This window comes from Vicugna pacos, chromosome 36 (genome assembly GCF_048564905.1).
Source record: "Vicugna pacos chromosome 36, VicPac4, whole genome shotgun sequence".
Classification (NCBI taxonomy): Eukaryota; Metazoa; Chordata; class Mammalia; order Artiodactyla; family Camelidae; genus Vicugna; species Vicugna pacos.
Window position 1 is genome coordinate 5,924,634 of NC_133022.1, and position 15,102 is coordinate 5,939,735.

The following is a 15,102-nucleotide window of genomic DNA, read 5'->3' on the forward strand; positions in this document are numbered from 1 at the left end:
ATGCTGGGTGGGCACCCGGCGGGGTGTGGGGAGGGTGCCCGGTGCCGACAGCTGATGCGTTGGGTTTCGGCTTTTGTCGGTGGTCGCTCCGTTTCTGTCGCCTGACACGGCTCTCCCTTCTGCCCTGCAGGTTACCTTGCAGCGTCCCGGCGTTTGCAGGGACCGGCCCGTGTTGCCACCAGCACCTGGGCCCCCTTGGGCCCTGTGCAGCCTCGCTCACCAGTACCGGATGCTCCACTTGGTAAGATGAAAGCGTCCATTCCTCTGTTTGTTCCTTGCGTCACTGCAGGAGAAGGGCAGATCGCTCTCCAGGTCCCTCCCAGGGCATGGGCCACCCTGACTGGGCTGTCGGCCGTGCTCCCCTGGTCCCTTAGTGGACGCAATTAATGGACCGCGTCTTCCCCTCCCCCATCGTGCCCTGGGGAGGAGGTGTCTCTTGTAGAGTGCTACGGAGTAAGAGGCCTGTGACAGAAGGCAGGCGTGTCAGTTCTGCACACGGGGCTTCAACAGGGAGCACGTTCCGGGCTCCCCGAAGGAGAAGCCCACCCCTGCCATTGTCTGCAGCGTGTGGAGCCCTGACCTTCCACGGCCGTTGATCGGCTATGGAAGAGACACCTGATCCCGTGGCCTGTGGTGTCTCCCTCAGGGTCACGAGACCCGTCTCCCACTCGGTCTGATGCGGGGACGAGTGGGATACGGGGAAGGAAGGCTCACCAGGTTTTGTGTGGCTTCAGCAAAGTCTTCGCAGGCGAGCCTAATCCTCCATGCCTTCTGTGGTTTTCAGCCCACGTAGGACCTGGCCCGGCCCTGGCATTGGCCGGCAGCTCCCGCCCGCCTGCGGCGGCCCCGGAGGCCCAGGTAAGTGGGGTGGCCGTGCTCCGTTGGACGTCGTCCTGGGAAAGGTGAGCTTCCTGTTTTCCCAGAAGCCATTCCCGCCCTCATCTCCAGACTGTGTGTCCTGTGACGGGTCTGGCATGTCGTTCGCTTTCCAATTCAGTCTCCCCAGGGGCCAGTGGGCTGCTTGTCCCTGGAGCCCGTCACCTTGGCTGGTGCCTGCAGAAGCCATGAGGGAGTGCTCAGAAGCCGAGGACCGCAGACTTTGGCTGTGGGTTTGTCGAGATAGCGTGCGGAGGGTGAGCCCTCGCTCCACACTGGCTTCTCCTGGCTCTGCTGACTCCTTCCTGCCGACCTGCACCTGGGGTTGCTCCTGGGTCACTGAGGCAGAGTCCTGTGTCGTCACTCGTTTGACTTGTTTCCTTGCTGAGGCCAGGTGATTCTCCTGTTTAGCATGGCCATTGAAATGCTCGTAACTGAGAAAGGGGCAAAGCCCTCCCTCCAGCTTTGTCCTGTGTGCTTTGTGCAGCTTTGAGTCTACCTGTTTGGTGTGGGGTAAATGTCAGAACCCGTGACCGTCTGTTCTCGGGACGGAGATGTGCCTGGCCCGCTGCGTCCAGTTGTACTCTGGGTAGATGTTGCTTTTGTAGTAAGAAATAGAGGCTTGAAGGGAAAGAGCCCGCAGTGAAGAGGCCTACTTCCCTGCAGGGGAATTGCGACGCGCAGCAGCGTCCTCCCATCGTGCTCCCCACCCCTGCGCCGGGTCGGGCCTGCCCCGGAAGCTGTCAGAGCTGCTCCTGGGCGTCAGCACGACACGTCGCGGGAGTTTGCGCACGGGCCTGTAGGGTCCTTTTGGTGTCAGTTGTGGGATCCAGACATCCCACTTGAGTTTGCCGAAGGACACAAGTAGTGCGCGCTTCGTAGCGCACTGAAAACCCAGACGTCCCTGAGGATAGCGGTGATTGTAGCGGAGCCTGACTACCTCCCGTGGGCAGCGTTGTCCCCTCAGGAGCACTTGGGCAGCTCCCCCGCAGGACTCCGGGGTGCCCAGCTCCCCAGTGCACGTTGCGCCCAGGGGAAGCCCCTGCAGGTCGGAGGAGATTACTTGGTTTGGGGGGAAGGAGAGGGCCAGGCAGGGTCCTGGAGGCAGAGCGGTGACCCAGGTGCGGCTCTGATTGCACGTGTGGAGGACGAGCTTTTCACGTCCGTCCCTTCTGCGTGTTCCTGGTCCACGCCGGGCCAGCTCCCGTGGAGCTGGGGTGGTGGCGAGGAGGGCTGTCCTGCCCAAAGGGGCTGCCTGTTGTGAAGGCGCTGCTTTTGTCAGAGTGCTGGAAGCTCTGTGTGCATCCTCGCAGGCAGGACCCTTGGCTTCGTCCACTTGGAGACACCGGCGACGTCGTGTGGCGCCATTGTTGTCCCCCCGTGTCCTGCTGCGCGGCCCGGGCTGCCGGCTGCAGGCCCCAGAGGGCTGGGTGGAGCGTGGGGCACTGTGCTGCTGGGTGGGCACCCGGCGGGGTGTGGGGAGGGTGTCCGGTGCCGACAGCTGATGCGTTGGGTTTCGGCTTTTGTCGGTGGTCGCTCCGTTTCTGTCGCCTGACACGGCTCTCCCTTCTGCCCTGCAGGTTACCTTGCAGCGTCCCGGCGTTTGCAGGGACCGGCCCGTTTTGCCACCAGCACCTGGGCCCCCCTTGGGCCCTGTGCAGCCTCGCTCACCAGTACCGGATGCTCCACTTGGTAAGATGAAAGCGTCCATTCCTCTGTTTGTTCCTTGCGTCACTGCAGGAGAAGGGCAGATCGCTCTCCAGGTCCCTCCCAGGGCATGGGCCTCCCTGACTGGGCTGTCAGCCGTGCTCCCGTGGTCCCTTAGCGGACGCAATTGATGGACCACGTCTTCCCCTCCCCCATCCTGCCCTGGGGATGAGGTGTCTCTTGTAGAGTGCTACGGAGTAAGAGGCCTGTGAGAGAAGGCAGGCGTGTCAGTTCTGCACACGGGGCTTCAACAGGGAGCACGTTCCGGGCTCCCCGAAGGAGAAGCCCACCCCTGCCATTGTCTGCAGCGTGTGGAGCCCTGACCTTCCACGGCCGTTGTTCGGCTATGGAAGAGACACCTGAACCCGTGGCCTGTGGTGTCTCCCTCAGGGTCACGAGACCTGTCTCCCACTCGGTCTGATGCGGGGACGTGTGGGATACGGGGAAGGAAGGCTCACCAGGTTTTGTGTGGCTTCAGCAAAGTCTTCGCAGGCGAGCCTAATCCTCCATCCCTTCTGTGGTTTTCAGCCCACGTAGGACCTGGCCCGGCCCTGGCATTGGCCGGCAGCTCCCGCCCGCCTGCGGCGGCCCCGGAGGCCCAGGTAAGTGGGGTGGCCGTGCTCCGTTGGACGTCGTCCTGGGAAAGGTGAGCTTCCTGTTTTCCCGGAAGCCATTCCCGCCCTCATCTCCAGACTGTGTGTCCTGTGACGGGTCTGGCATGTCGTTCGCTTTCCAATTCAGTCTCCCCAGGGGCCAGTGGGCTGCTTGTCCCTGGAGCCCGTCACCTTGGCTGGTGCCTGCAGAAGCCATGAGGGAGTGCTCAGAAGCCGAGGACCGCAGACTTTGGCTGTGGGTTTGTCGAGATAGCGTGCGGAGGGTGAGCCCTCGCTCCACACTGGCTTCTCCTGGCTCTGCTGACTCCTTCCTGCCGACCTGCACCTGGGGTTGCTCCTGGGTCACTGAGGCAGAGTCCTGTGTCGTCACTCGTTTGACTTGTTTCCTTGCTGAGGCCAGGTGATTCTCCTGTTTAGCATGGCCATTGAAATGCTCGTAACTGAGAAAGGGGCAAAGCCCTCCCTCCAGCTTTGTCCTGTGTGCTTTGTGCAGCTTTGAGTCTACCTGTTTGGTGTGGGGTAAATGTCAGAACCCGTGACCGTCTGTTCTCGGGACGGAGATGTGCCTGGCCCGCTGCGTCCAGTTGTACTCTGGGTAGATGTTGCTTTTGTAGTAAGAAATAGAGGCTTGAAGGGAAAGAGCCCGCAGTGAAGAGGCCTACTTCCCTGCAGGGGAATTGCGACGCGCAGCAGCGTCCTCCCATCGTGCTCCCCACCCCTGCGCCGGGTCGGGCCTGCCCCGGAAGCTGTCAGAGCTGATCCTGGGCGTCAGCACGACACGTCGCGGGAGTTTGCGCACGGGCCTGAAGGGTCCTTTTGGTGTCAGTTGTGGGATCCAGACATCCCACTTGAGTTTGCCGAAGGACACAAGTAGTGCGCGCTTCGTAGCGCACTGAAAACCCAGACGTCCCTGAGGATAGCGGTGATTGTAGCGGAGCCTGACTACCTCCCGTGGGCAGCGTTGTCCCCTCAGGAGCACTTGGGCAGCTCCCCCGCAGGACTCCGGTGTGCCCAGCTCCCCAGTGCACGTTGCGCCCAGGGGAAGCCCCTGCAGGTCGGAGGAGATTACTTGGTTTGGGGGGAAGGAGAGGGCCAGGCAGGGTCCTGGAGGCAGAGCGGTGACCCAGGTGCGGCTCTGATTGCACGTGTGGAGGACGAGCTTTTCACGTCCGTCCCTTCTGCGTGTTCCTGGTCCGTGCCGGGCCAGCTCCCGTGGAGCTGGGGTGGTGGCGAGGAGGGCTGTCCTGCCCAAAGGGGCTGCCTGTTGTGAAGGCGCTGCTTTTGTCAGAGTGCTGGAAGCTCTGTGTGCATCCTCGCAGGCAGGACCCTTGGCTTCGTCCATTTGGAGACACCGGCGACGTCGTGTGGCACCATTGTTGTCCCCCCGTGTCCTGCTGCGCGGCCCGGGCTGCCGGCTGCAGGCCCCAGAGGGCTGGGTGGAGCGTGGGGCACTGTGCTGCTGGGTGGGCACCCGGCGGGGTGTGGGGAGGGTGCCCGGTGCCGACAGCTGATGCGTTGGGTTTCGGCTTTTGTCGGTGGTCGCTCCGTTTCTGTCGCCTGACACGGCTCTCCCTTCTGCCCTGCAGGTTACCTTGCAGCGTCCCGGCGTTTGCAGGGACCGGCCCGTGTTGCCACCAGCACCTGGGTCCCCCTTGGGCCCTGTGCAGCCTCGCTCACCAGTACCGGATGCTCCACTTGGTAAGATGAAAGCGTCCATTCCTCTGTTTGTTCCTTGCGTCACTGCAGGGGAAGGGTAGATCGCTCTCCAGGTCCCTCCCAGGGCATGGGCCACCCTGACTGGGCTGTCGGCCGTGCTCCCCTGGTCCCTTAGCGGACGCAATTGATGGACCGCGTCTTCCCCTCCCCCATCATGCCCTGGGGATGTGGTGTCTCTTGTAGAGTGCTACGGAGTAAGAGGCCTGTGAGAGAAGGCAGGCGTGTCAGTTCTGCACACGGGGCTTCAACAGGGAGCACGTTCCGGGCTCCCCGAAGGAGAAGCCCACCCCTGCCATTGTCTGCAGCGTGTGGAGCCCTGACCTTCCACGGCCGTTGTTCGGCTATGGAAGAGACACCTGAACCCGTGGCCTGTGGTGTCTCCCTCAGGGTCACGAGACCTGTCTCCCACTCGGTCTGATGCGGGGACGTGTGGGATACGGGGAAGGAAGGCTCACCAGGTTTTGTGTGGCTTCAGCAAAGTCTTCGCAGGCGAGCCTAATCCTCCATCCCTTCTGTGGTTTTCAGCCCACGTAGGACCTGGCCCGGCCCTGGCATTGGCCGGCAGCTCCCGCCCGCCTGCGGCGGCCCCGGAGGCCCAGGTAAGTGGGGTGGCCGTGCTCCGTTGGACGTCGTCCTGGGAAAGGTGAGCTTCCTGTTTTCCCGGAAGCCATTCCCGCCCTCATCTCCAGACTGTGTGTCCTGTGACGGGTCTGGCATGTCGTTCGCTTTCCAATTCAGTCTCCCCAGGGGCCAGTGGGCTGCTTGTCCCTGGAGCCCGTCACCTTGGCTGGTGCCTGCAGAAGCCATGAGGGAGTGCTCAGAAGCCGAGGACCGCAGACTTTGGCTGTGGGTTTGTCGAGATAGCGTGCGGAGGGTGAGCCCTCGCTCCACACTGGCTTCTCCTGGCTCTGCTGACTCCTTCCTGCCGACCTGCACCTGGGGTTGCTCCTGGGTCACTGAGGCAGAGTCCTGTGTCGTCACTCGTTTGACTTGTTTCCTTGCTGAGGCCAGGTGATTCTCCTGTTTAGCATGGCCATTGAAATGCTCGTAACTGAGAAAGGGGCAAAGCCCTCCCTCCAGCTTTGTCCTGTGTGCTTTGTGCAGCTTTGAGTCTACCTGTTTGGTGTGGGGTAAATGTCAGAACCCGTGACCGTCTGTTCTCGGGACGGAGATGTGCCTGGCCCGCTGCGTCCAGTTGTACTCTGGGTAGATGTTGCTTTTGTAGTAAGAAATAGAGGCTTGAAGGGAAAGAGCCCGCAGTGAAGAGGCCTACTTCCCTGCAGGGGAATTGCGACGCGCAGCAGCGTCCTCCCATCGTGCTCCCCACCCCTGCGCCGGGTCGGGCCTGCCCCGGAAGCTGTCAGAGCTGATCCTGGGCGTCAGCACGACACGTCGCGGGAGTTTGCGCACGGGCCTGAAGGGTCCTTTTGGTGTCAGTTGTGGGATCCAGACATCCCACTTGAGTTTGCCGAAGGACACAAGTAGTGCGCGCTTCGTAGCGCACTGAAAACCCAGACGTCCCTGAGGATAGCGGTGATTGTAGCGGAGCCTGACTACCTCCCGTGGGCAGCGTTGTCCCCTCAGGAGCACTTGGGCAGCTCCCCCGCAGGACTCCGGGGTGCCCAGCTCCCCAGTGCACGTTGCGCCCAGGGGAAGCCCCTGCAGGTCGGAGGAGATTACTTGGTTTGGGGGGAAGGAGAGGGCCAGGCAGGGTCCTGGAGGCAGAGCGGTGACCCAGGTGCGGCTCTGATTGCACGTGTGGAGGACGAGCTTTTCACGTCCGTCCCTTCTGCGTGTTCCTGGTCCGCGCCGGGCCAGCTCCCGTGGAGCTGGGGTGGTGGCGAGGAGGGCTGTCCTGCCCTAAGGGGCTGCCTGTTGTGAAGGCGCTGCTTTTGTCAGAGTGCTGGAAGCTCTGTGTGCATCCTCGCAGGCAGGACCCTTGGCTTCGTCCACTTGGAGACACCGGCGACGTCGTGTGGCGCCATTGTTGTCCCCCCGTGTCCTGCTGCGCGGCCCGGGCTGCCGGCTGCAGGCCCCAGAGGGCTGGGTGGAGCGTGGGGCACTGTGCTGCTGGGTGGGCACCCGGCGGGGTGTGGGGAGGGTGTCCGGTGCCGACAGCTGATGCGTTGGGTTTCGGCTTTTGTCGGTGGTCGCTCCGTTTCTGTCGCCTGACACGGCTCTCCCTTCTGCCCTGCAGGTTACCTTGCAGCGTCCCGGCGTTTGCAGGGACCGGCCCGTGTTGCCACCAGCACCTGGGCCCCCCTTGGGCCCTGTGCAGCCTCGCTCACCAGTACCGGATGCTCCACTTGGTAAGATGAAAGCGTCCATTCCTCTGTTTGTTCCTTGCGTCACTGCAGGAGAAGGGCAGATCGCTCTCCAGGTCCCTCCCAGGGCATGGGCCTCCCTGACTGGGCTGTCGGCCGTGCTCCCGTGGTCCCTTAGCGGACGCAATTGATGGACCGCGTCTTCCCCTCCCCCATCGTGCCCTGGGGAAGAGGTGTCTCATGTAGAGTGCTACGGAGTAAGAGGCCTGTGACAGAAGGCAGGCGTGTCAGTTCTGCACACGGGGCTTCAACAGGGAGCACGTTCCGGGCTCCCCGAAGGAGAAGCCCACCCCTGCCATTGTCTGCAGCGTGTGGAGCCCTGACCTTCCACGGCCGTTGATCGGCTATGGAAGAGACACCTGAACCCGTGGCCTGTGGTGTCTCCCTCAGGGTCACGAGACCTGTCTCCCACTCGGTCTGATGCGGGGACGAGTGGGATACGGGGAAGGAAGGCTCACCAGGTTTTGTGTGGCTTCAGCAAAGTCTTCGCAGGTGAGCCTAATCCTCCATCCCTTCTGTGGTTTTCAGCCCACGTAGGACCTGGCCCGGCCCCGGCATTGGCCGGCAGCTCCCGCCCGCCTGCGGCGGCCCCGGAGGCCCAGGTAAGTGGGGTGGCCGTGCTCCGTTGGACGTCGTCCTGGGAAAGGTGAGCTTCCTGTTTTCCCGGAAGCCATTCCCGCCCTCATCTCCAGACTGTGTGTCCTGTGACGGGTCTGGCATGTCGTTCGCTTTCCAATTCAGTCTCCCCAGGGGCCAGTGGGCTGCTTGTCCCTGGAGCCCGTCACCTTGGCTGGTGCCTGCAGAAGCCATGAGGGAGTGCTCAGAAGCCGAGGACCGCAGACTTTGGCTGTGGGTTTGTCGAGATAGCGTGCGGAGGGTGAGCCCTCGCTCCACACTGGCTTCTCCTGGCTCTGCTGACTCCTTCCTGCCGACCTGCACCTGGGGTTGCTCCTGGGTCACTGAGGCAGAGTCCTGTGTCGTCACTCGTTTGACTTGTTTCCTTGCTGAGGCCAGGTGATTCTCCTGTTTAGCATGGCCATTGAAATGCTCGTAACTGAGAAAGGGGCAAAGCCCTCCCTCCAGCTTTGTCCTGTGTGCTTTGTGCAGCTTTGAGTCTACCTGTTTGGTGTGGGGTAAATGTCAGAACCCGTGACCGTCTGTTCTCGGGACGGAGATGTGCCTGGCCCGCTGCGTCCAGTTGTACTCTGGGTAGATGTTGCTTTTGTAGTAAGAAATAGAGGCTTGAAGGGAAACAGCCCGCAGTGAAGAGGCCTACTTCCCTGCAGGGGAATTGCGATGCGCAGCAGCGTCCTCCCATCGTGCTCCCCACCCCTGCGCCGGGTCGGGCCTGCCCCGGAAGCTGTCAGAGCTGATCCTGGGCGTCAGCACGACACGTCGCGGGAGTTTGCGCACGGGCCTGAAGGGTCCTTTTGGTGTCAGTTGTGGGATCCAGACATCCCACTTGAGTTTGCCGAAGGACACAAGTAGTGCGCGCTTCGTAGCGCACTGAAAACCCAGACGTCCCTGAGGATAGCGGTGATTGTAGCGGAGCCTGACTACCTCCCGTGGGCAGCGTTGTCCCCTCAGGAGCACTTGGGCAGCTCCCCCGCAGGACTCCGGGGTGCCCAGCTCCCCAGTGCACGTTGCGCCCAGGGGAAGCCCCTGCAGGTCGGAGGAGATTACTTGGTTTGGGGGGAAGGAGAGGGCCAGGCAGGGTCCTGGAGGCAGAGCGGTGACCCAGGTGCGGCTCTGATTGCACGTGTGGAGGACGAGCTTTTCACGTCCGTCCCTTCTGCGTGTTCCTGGTCCACGCCGGGCCAGCTCCCGTGGAGCTGGGGTGGTGGCGAGGAGGGCTGTCCTGCCCAAAGGGGCTGCCTGTTGTGAAGGCGCTGCTTTTGTCAGAGTGCTGGAAGCTCTGTGTGCATCCTCGCAGGCAGGACCCTTGGCTTCGTCCACTTGGAGACACCGGCGACGTCGTGTGGCGCCATTGTTGTCCCCCCGTGTCCTGCTGCGCGGCCCGGGCTGCCGGCTGCAGGCCCCAGAGGGCTGGGTGGAGCGTGGGGCACTGTGCTGCTGGGTGGGCACCCGGCGGGGTGTGGGGAGGGTGTCCGGTGCCGACAGCTGATGCGTTGGGTTTCGGCTTTTGTCGGTGGTCGCTCCGTTTCTGTCGCCTGACACGGCTCTCCCTTCTGCCCTGCAGGTTACCTTGCAGCGTCCCGGCGTTTGCAGGGACCGGCCCGTGTTGCCACCAGCACCTGGGCCCCCTTGGGCCCTGTGCAGCCTCGCTCACCAGTACCGGATGCTCCACTTGGTAAGATGAAAGCGTCCATTCCTCTGTTTGTTCCTTGCGTCACTGCAGGAGAAGGGCAGATCGCTCTCCAGGTCCCTCCCAGGGCATGGGCCTCCCTGACTGGGCTGTCGGCCGTGCTCCCGTGGTCCCTTAGCGGACGCAATTGATGGACCACGTCTTCCCCTCCCCCATCCTGCCCTGGGGATGAGGTGTCTCTTGTAGAGTGCTACGGAGTAAGAGGCCTGTGAGAGAAGGCAGGCGTGTCAGTTCTGCACACGGGGCTTCAACAGGGAGCACGTTCCGGGCTCCCCGAAGGAGAAGCCCACCCCTGCCATTGTCTGCAGCGTGTGGAGCCCTGACCTTCCACGGCCGTTGTTCGGCTATGGAAGAGACACCTGAACCCGTGGCCTGTGGTGTCTCCCTCAGGGTCACGAGACCTGTCTCCCACTCGGTCTGATGCGGGGACGTGTGGGATACGGGGAAGGAAGGCTCACCAGGTTTTGTGTGGCTTCAGCAAAGTCTTCGCAGGCGAGCCTAATCCTCCATCCCTTCTGTGGTTTTCAGCCCACGTAGGACCTGGCCCGGCCCTGGCATTGGCCGGCAGCTCCCGCCCGCCTGCGGCGGCCCCGGAGGCCCAGGTAAGTGGGGTGGCCGTGCTCCGTTGGACGTCGTCCTGGGAAAGGTGAGCTTCCTGTTTTCCCGGAAGCCATTCCCGCCCTCATCTCCAGACTGTGTGTCCTGTGACGGGTCTGGCATGTCGTTCGCTTTCCAATTCAGTCTCCCCAGGGGCCAGTGGGCTGCTTGTCCCTGGAGCCCGTCACCTTGGCTGGTGCCTGCAGAAGCCATGAGGGAGTGCTCAGAAGCCGAGGACCGCAGACTTTGGCTGTGGGTTTGTCGAGATAGCGTGCGGAGGGTGAGCCCTCGCTCCACACTGGCTTCTCCTGGCTCTGCTGACTCCTTCCTGCCGACCTGCACCTGGGGTTGCTCCTGGGTCACTGAGGCAGAGTCCTGTGTCGTCACTCGTTTGACTTGTTTCCTTGCTGAGGCCAGGTGATTCTCCTGTTTAGCATGGCCATTGAAATGCTCGTAACTGAGAAAGGGGCAAAGCCCTCCCTCCAGCTTTGTCCTGTGTGCTTTGTGCAGCTTTGAGTCTACCTGTTTGGTGTGGGGTAAATGTCAGAACCCGTGACCGTCTGTTCTCGGGACGGAGATGTGCCTGGCCCGCTGCGTCCAGTTGTACTCTGGGTAGATGTTGCTTTTGTAGTAAGAAATAGAGGCTTGAAGGGAAAGAGCCCGCAGTGAAGAGGCCTACTTCCCTGCAGGGGAATTGCGACGCGCAGCAGCGTCCTCCCATCGTGCTCCCCACCCCTGCGCCGGGTCGGGCCTGCCCCGGAAGCTGTCAGAGCTGATCCTGGGCGTCAGCACGACACGTCGCGGGAGTTTGCGCACGGGCCTGAAGGGTCCTTTTGGTGTCAGTTGTGGGATCCAGACATCCCACTTGAGTTTGCCGAAGGACACAAGTAGTGCGCGCTTCGTAGCGCACTGAAAACCCAGACGTCCCTGAGGATAGCGGTGATTGTAGCGGAGCCTGACTACCTCCCGTGGGCAGCGTTGTCCCCTCAGGAGCACTTGGGCAGCTCCCCCGCAGGACTCCGGGGTGCCCAGCTCCCCAGTGCACGTTGCGCCCAGGGGAAGCCCCTGCAGGTCGGAGGAGATTACTTGGTTTGGGGGGAAGGAGAGGGCCAGGCAGGGTCCTGGAGGCAGAGCGGTGACCCAGGTGCGGCTCTGATTGCACGTGTGGAGGACGAGCTTTTCACGTCCGTCCCTTCTGCGTGTTCCTGGTCCGCGCCGGGCCAGCTCCCGTGGAGCTGGGGTGGTGGCGAGGAGGGCTGTCCTGCCCAAAGGGGCTGCCTGTTGTGAAGGCGCTGCTTTTGTCAGAGTGCTGGAAGCTCTGTGTGCATCCTCGCAGGCAGGACCCTTGGCTTCGTCCACTTGGAGACACCGGCGACGTCGTGTGGCGGCATTGTTGCCCCCCGTGTCCTGCTGCGCGGCCCGGGCTGCCGGCTGCAGGCCCCAGAGGGCTGGGTGGAGCGTGGGGCACTGTGCTGCTGGGTGGGCACCCGGCGGGGTGTGGGGAGGGTGCCCGGTGCCGACAGCTGATGCGTTGGGTTTCGGCTTTTGTCGGTGGTCGCTCCGTTTCTGTCGCCTGACACGGCTCTCCCTTCTGCCCTGCAGGTTACCTTGCAGCGTCCCGGCGTTTGCAGGGACCGGCCCGTGTTGCCACCAGCACCTGGGTCCCCCTTGGGCCCTGTGCAGCCTCGCTCACCAGTACCGGATGCTCCACTTGGTAAGATGAAAGCGTCCATTCCTCTGTTTGTTCCTTGCGTCACTGCAGGAGAAGGGTAGATCGCTCTCCAGGTCCCTCCCAGGGCATGGGCCACCCTGACTGGGCTGTCGGCCGTGCTCCCCTGGTCCCTTAGCGGACGCAATTGATGGACCGCGTCTTCCCCTCCCCCATCGTGCCCTGGGGAGGAGGTGTCTCTTGTAGAGTGCTACGGAGTAAGAGGCCTGTGAGAGAAGGCAGGCGTGTCAGTTCTGCACACGGGGCTTCAACAGGGAGCACGTTCCGGGCTCCCCGAAGGAGAAGCCCACCCCTGCCATTGTCTGCAGCGTGTGGAGCCCTGACCTTCCACGGCCGTTGTTCGGCTATGGAAGAGACACCTGAACCCGTGGCCTGTGGTGTCTCCCTCAGGGTCACGAGACCTGTCTCCCACTCGGTCTGATGCGGGGACGTGTGGGATACGGGGAAGGAAGGCTCACCAGGTTTTGTGTGGCTTCAGCAAAGTCTTCGCAGGCGAGCCTAATCCTCCATCCCTTCTGTGGTTTTCAGCCCACGTAGGAGCTGGCCCGGCCCTGGCATTGGCCGGCAGCTCCCGCCCGCCTGTGGCGGCCCCGGAGGCCCAGGTAAGTGGGGTGGCCGTGCTCCGTTGGACGTCGTCCTGGGAAAGGTGAGCTTCCTGTTTTCCCGGAAGCCATTCCCGCCCTCATCTCCAGACTGTGTGTCCTGTGACGGGTCTGGCATGTCGTTCGCTTTCCAATTCAGTCTCCCCAGGGGCCAGTGGGCTGCTTGTCCCTGGAGCCCGTCACCTTGGCTGGTGCCTGCAGAAGCCATGAGGGAGTGCTCAGAAGCCGAGGACCGCAGACTTTGGCTGTGGGTTTGTCGAGATAGCGTGCGGAGGGTGAGCCCTCGCTCCACACTGGCTTCTCCTGGCTCTGCTGACTCCTTCCTGCCGACCTGCACCTGGGGTTGCTCCTGGGTCACTGAGGCAGAGTCCTGTGTCGTCACTCGTTTGACTTGTTTCCTTGCTGAGGCCAGGTGATTCTCCTGTTTAGCATGGCCATTGAAATGCTCGTAAGTGAGAAAGGGGCAAAGCCCTCCCTCCAGCTTTGTCCTGTGTGCTTTGTGCAGCTTTGAGTCTACCTGTTTGGTGTGGGGTAAATGTCAGAACCCGTGACCGTCTGTTCTCGGGACGGAGATGTGCCTGGCCCGCTGCGTCCAGTTGTACTCTGGGTAGATGTTGCTTTTGTAGTAAGAAATAGAGGCTTGAAGGGAAAGAGCCCGCAGTGAAGAGGCCTACTTCCCTGCAGGGGAATTGCGACGCGCAGCAGCGTCCTCCCATCGTGCTCCCCACCCCTGCGCCGGGTCGGGCCTGCCCCGGAAGCTGTCAGAGCTGATCCTGGGCGTCAGCACGACACGTCGCGGGAGTTTGCGCACGGGCCTGAAGGGTCCTTTTGGTGTCAGTTGTGGGATCCAGACATCCCACTTGAGTTTGCCGAAGGACACAAGTAGTGCGCGCTTCGTAGCGCACTGAAAACCCAGACGTCCCTGAGGATAGCGGTGATTGTAGCGGAGCCTGACTACCTCCCGTGGGCAGCGTTGTCCCCTCAGGAGCACTTGGGCAGCTCCCCCGCAGGACTCCGGGGTGCCCAGCTCCCCAGTGCACGTTGCGCCCAGGGGAAGCCCCTGCAGGTCGGAGGAGATTACTTGGTTTGGGGGGAAGGAGAGGGCCAGGCAGGGTCCTGGAGGCAGAGCGGTGACCCAGGTGCGGCTCTGATTGCACGTGTGGAGGACGAGCTTTTCACGTCCGTCCCTTCTGCGTGTTCCTGGTCCGCGCCGGGCCAGCTCCCGTGGAGCTGGGGTGGTGGCGAGGAGGGCTGTCCTGCCCTAAGGGGCTGCCTGTTGTGAAGGCGCTGCTTTTGTCAGAGTGCTGGAAGCTCTGTGTGCATCCTCGCAGGCAGGACCCTTGGCTTCGTCCACTTGGAGACACCGGCGACGTCGTGTGGCGCCATTGTTGTCCCCCCGTGTCCTGCTGCGCGGCCCGGGCTGCCGGCTGCAGGCCCCAGAGGGCTGGGTGGAGCGTGGGGCACTGTGCTGCTGGGTGGGCACCCGGCGGGGTGTGGGGAGGGTGTCCGGTGCCGACAGCTGATGCGTTGGGTTTCGGCTTTTGTCGGTGGTCGCTCCGTTTCTGTCGCCTGACACGGCTCTCCCTTCTGCCCTGCAGGTTACCTTGCAGCGTCCCGGCGTTTGCAGGGACCGGCCCGTGTTGCCACCAGCACCTGGGCCCCCCTTGGGCCCTGTGCAGCCTCGCTCACCAGTACCGGATGCTCCACTTGGTAAGATGAAAGCGTCCATTCCTCTGTTTGTTCCTTGCGTCACTGCAGGAGAAGGGCAGATCGCTCTCCAGGTCCCTCCCAGGGCATGGGCCTCCCTGACTGGGCTGTCGGCCGTGCTCCCGTGGTCCCTTAGCGGACGCAATTGATGGACCGCGTCTTCCCCTCCCCCATCGTGCCCTGGGGAGGAGGTGTCTCTTGTAGAGTGCTACGGAGTAAGAGGCCTGTGACAGAAGGCAGGCGTGTCAGTTCTGCACACGGGGCTTCAACAGGGAGCACGTTCCGGGCTCCCCGAAGGAGAAGCCCACCCCTGCCATTGTCTGCAGCGTGTGGAGCCCTGACCTTCCACGGCCGTTGATCGGCTATGGAAGAGACACCTGAACCCGTGGCCTGTGGTGTCTCCCTCAGGGTCACGAGACCTGTCTCCCACTCGGTCTGATGCGGGGACGTGTGGGATACGGGGAAGGAAGGCTCACCAGGTTTTGTGTGGCTTCAGCAAAGTCTTCGCAGGTGAGCCTAATCCTCCATCCCTTCTGTGGTTTTCAGCCCACGTAGGACCTGGCCCGGCCCCGGCATTGGCCGGCAGCTCCCGCCCGCCTGCGGCGGCCCCGGAGGCCCAGGTAAGTGGGGTGGCCGTGCTCCGTTGGACGTCGTCCTGGGAAAGGTGAGCTTCCTGTTTTCCCGGAAGCCATTCCCGCCCTCATCTCCAGACTGTGTGTCCTGTGACGGGTCTGGCATGTCGTTCGCTTTCCAATTCAGTCTCCCCAGGGGCCAGTGGGCTGCTTGTCCCTGGAGCCCGTCACCTTGGCTGGTGCCTGCAGAAGCCATGAGGGAGTGCTCAGAAGCCGAGGACCGCAGACTTTGGCTGTGGGTTTGTCGAGATAGCGTGCGGAGGGTGAGCCCT